Source organism: Limulus polyphemus, unplaced genomic scaffold (assembly GCF_000517525.1).
Source record: "Limulus polyphemus unplaced genomic scaffold, Limulus_polyphemus-2.1.2 Scaffold2417, whole genome shotgun sequence".
NCBI classification, from domain to species: Eukaryota; Metazoa; Arthropoda; class Merostomata; order Xiphosura; family Limulidae; genus Limulus; species Limulus polyphemus.
The window spans coordinates 57,850-62,424 of NW_013668027.1; the positions used below are offsets into that span (position 1 = coordinate 57,850).

Sequence of the window (4,575 nt, forward strand, 5' to 3'; positions counted from 1 at the left end):
TAGAGATTCAAGGAAGAAGTCAATTTCCGCCGCCATCGTCTCTAAAAGGACTGGTGGGAGTTTTAACTGAAGAATAGGGCTAAAATTCCTTTGGAAACAATTCACAATTTGTATGAATCAATACCTCGGAGAATTGAGGCTGTAATTGCCTCAAAAGGTGGACCTACACCATATTAAAATATATTTTGTTGTTTTTCCTAGGTGTTTCCATTATTTTGTCCAACCCCTGATGTATTATACTAACCCCTTTGCTTCACTTGCTATGTTTGATCACATTGTAACAAAAACAAATTGCTATGTTGATCAGTTCTTACAAAGGAAGTTGTTCTTTCACCCTGAAGAATTTCTCCAAGTTCTTCATTTTCCACCATTGAAAAAATCCAGTGTTTTACTAATGTGCATTAATTGGAAAATAATTTGTGCAACTTACAGTGCATTAACTGGAACTGCCATGTTGAGGATTCCTCATTTCTTGAGTTTTTTGTCTTTGTTTTTTCTCAAGCTTGCTTTTGTGTGACTGTTTTGGGGAGTATTCTAACAGTAGACGATTACTATAGTAGATTTCTCTACTCTTGTGAGTGGTGATTTATTTTACTGATTTTTGTACTTTGCTGAAATTGTGAGTGTATATTTTAGTATTATTATTATTTATATTTTTGTTTCATGAGCCTACAGCAAAATCGGCTGAGTATTTTGCACCAAAACCTAGACAGATATATGAAATGCTGCAAATGTTCATGACCTATTCAAAAAGTTAATTATTTTTCATCGAAAGTTGATTTACACAGCTATATACATAATATATGTGATGTTGGTGTGAGCAATTTCATTTATACACAATGCGCCCCCTATTGGCAAAGCGGTATGTCTGCAGACTTACAGTGCTAGAAAGCAGGTTTCGATACCCATGGTGGGCAGAGCACAGATAGCCCATTGTGTAGCTTTGTGCTTAATTCCAAACAAACAATTATACACAATGCTTGTTAAACATGTGTTTACAAGAAATATTAGGCACAAAACCATCTGACTGAGTAAATAATGGTTGAAGGCAAAAAGTCAATGAAGTAGTAAACTGTTGAAAAATATGTAACATTCAACTGAATGCATATGCACATATGTAGCTTAAAATTTAGTCTCCATAAATGGACATTAAAAAACTAAAGAAACAATATAGTTAAAATTGTGGATTTAAAAAGGGGAATAGGGATCATCAAAAAAGTACAGAAACAAGTTGAACCAAAATGCAAAGATTATATTTTCAAGCCTACAACAAAGGATTCTAAAAAAAGTAAACAAACTAGGCTGGAAATAGTGCCTACATTATTTTCTCAAATTAACAAATTCCTATTTTGACTCCACTAAAATTGATAAGTACCATAGACATGGAGTCAAAATAGGAATTTGTACCTTGAGAAAATAATGCAGACATTATTTCCAGCCTAGTTTGTTTACTTTTTAGAGTCCCTAGTTGGAAATATAATCTTCATTTTGGTTCAACTTGTTTCTGTACTTTTTTGATGATCCCTATTCCTGTTTTGAAATTATCAACTTTCAGTTATCTTGCAAATACAGTTTGAGACCCCTTTTATCAGCTTTACAAATAACCTCATCTTGTTCCCTTAAACTCTTTAAATTTTCAAAGTATTTTTTTATTATTTTATGTAGTAATAAAAATAAGATACATAGTTAAGAATTCATTAAAATTTGTTGAACGAATTTAACATGTAATGCTAGATGAAAATGATGTTTCAGTATATTGATGTTGTTTCACTGATCAATAAAGCTCCTGTGGAAAAAGCCATTCCATGTTTTAGGAATAAATTGAAAAAATAAGAATTCAACTTTAGAGATATCTGATACGATTAACCTTTTTGAAACATGTTTAGAAATCCATTTTTTCAAATTAAGAATAAAGTTTATAAACAGGAAGAAAGTTTTGCTATAGATGCTCCATTATATCCGTTATTATGTGACTGATAATAAGTATTGAAAACATGGTTAGACCAAAAAAAATCTTTAATTATGGATGTTTTGGAATTGCTTCAAATTCTATCATCAGTGTTAAAACCTCAAAAAAGCTACTTTACAATATTCTAGCTACAAATAACCTGTAAAGCAAATAGTCTTTTTAAATAATCAGAAGTTCAGAAAGAACTGATTTAAACAGTCACAGTATATTGAAATGTACAATAAAATATTTGGTGTATGGGTAATAATATTGTTAAGAGAAAACATTATAAAGAAAGGTTTAAATATAAGTATAAACAAACAACCACCCCATACTTCATGAAAAATTTAAAATTCTTGACTCCAGAACCTCAGATTATGAATTATTTAATAAAGGAGGCATTTTCCATTTTTAATGATCAACCAACGCTAAATAATAGCATCAGCTCCTCCCTGTTGTTATTAATTTAACCAATTCTAGATTCTCAGTGCTTTTATTTTATTATTATCATTACTATTATTTTCAAGATGCAACTGTTCATAATTAACTTAAACAAACTTTTATTAAAATCTACAGGCTTATTAAAATTTACCAAATCCAGTGAAACCAATGAAAATTATAAATTCTAACAAAAAGTTTCCTCCATCCTGTTTATTTTTTGGTCACAAGAAGTCTAAAACTCTTGTGAGATTGTTTTTTCACAGCTTTGTTTTGTTTCACCTGCTTGAATATTTTCTTTTGATAAAAGAGGTTATGGACCTGTTCTACCTTCAGTTCTTACCTTCCTGTTTTTGGCATTGTTTCTTGTTATCCTAATAAATTTAACATATTCATGACCAATTCTGTGATTGTCACCTTTAAATTATTCATTATAAGTTCTCCATTTTAAAGCAAAGAATTTTTTATTAATTTTGAGGTATTTTTGGCAAGGTCAGTTGTCTTGATCTGCATTGTATTTTCACCAGGATTTTCAGAAGCTTAGCTTCATTATACATCAAGTAGATGTCGTGTTTTCCAGCTTGCGGGTGCACTTCAGAGTAGGCAGCTAGGACTGCTAACTGAAGGCTCTGCTTCTCTATGATCTTCAACTTGGTTCATCACACAAGTAAACAAGAAAGACATAAATATCCAAATTGATAAAAATGGATACTAACAACAATAAATAAAACACAGTAGAGTGCAAAATAATTCCCTGCAACATAGAGCAATACCAGAAGTAAAGGCAAATGTCTCATGGGCATGTGGAACCAATGAGAGCAGTGAAAAGAAACCTTCACTATAAATTAAAAAAGCAGTGCACTAAAAATAACGCCAAAAAATTAAGAAAGAAGTCTGTATACAAACAAAGTAAGTAAAATTGAAGCAAGGCTTGGATTTTATTGTGAATCAACTTTAATATATCATGAGAGTCTGGTTCCCTTGAAACCCTGATTCTACTCTAATTCAAATTAAAACAAGTAAAAAATGCATTTGCTTAAGGCAGATGCCTGAATAACAATAATTCTGCTGGAGCTCTAAAAGCTTTCTTAGTCTTAGACAAAGAAAACATGAGAACAAAGAAAATTGGCAGAGACCTGTACTGAATAATACTTTACACCCTTAAAGTTGAGTAATTAGTGGTATTTGCTAATCAATTAATGGACACCCACATTAATTAGTTACATTTGTTTAATTGATTAGTGAAGTGTTCCTCAAACCAAGGTACCTTCAATTAAAAAACAAACAAACAATTACTTTCCCCTCTAGTCAGGAGTTCAACAACAACAAACAAACAAAAACTTTTGGGGTGAGTGCTATCAGACAGTTGTTTTCTCTATAGTTCGTAGTATGATAACAAATAAAGGTTGGTCATGGGTGCTGCCAAGCCAGTTGCTTTCCCTCTAGCCAGTAGTTAGAAATGAGTGAAAGTGACAGATAGCCTTAGTATCTTTGCTATGACAGACAGTGTAAGCATCTTTGGTTGCAATATTTAGATCACTTAAATAGTTGGAATATCTAAAAATAGTAATAATCAGAAACACAAATTTTGATTAGTTGATTATTTTTGTGACAGTTGATATAATCAGAATTTTAATTAATAGATTGTTTGAATAATTGTAAACAGTAATTATCACATACAGTAATTTTCATTAATCAATTTAATCATAATTTTGATCAACTGATTAGTTTATGCAGCACCAATTAATGTAATTACTACTCATAGGTAGTCAATTATATTGATCTATTAAATTGTCCGATTCTATATTTATATCATGAAAATGATAGAAATTAAGATTGTGACTCAAACTTACATTTTCACCAAGAAAGAAGCTGTCTTAAATATTTTTGTTGTTATCAAAGTAAGTAATTAAAAATATGCCAACTTTAGTATGTAGAGTAACTATTTACAGAAGCAATGGATGAAATTTCCTCAAAAATTTAATAAAACAATATTAACGAAGTTATATTAGAAAACTTAGAAAAACTTAAGAGATAGAAGAGAGATAGAAAGAGAATAAATAGGTCGAAGGACAAATAACGAGTCAACGACTCGAAGGACATATAAAAAACTAAAGAAGACAAGGAGAGGCTTGTGTAGTATAAAAAAATAAGCCTTGAAAGATAAGTATCAAGCACAGGGCTAGAAA

At 30.7% G+C, this 4,575-nt stretch overlaps 1 protein-coding gene across 1 annotated transcript in view; it reads left to right on the plus strand.

Moving 5' to 3' along the window:
• LOC106466901 (vacuolar protein sorting-associated protein 18 homolog) overlaps nt 1-4,575 on the plus strand; it is a 172,377-nt gene that overhangs the window by 53,417 nt on the left and 114,385 nt on the right. The window lies entirely within an intron of this gene.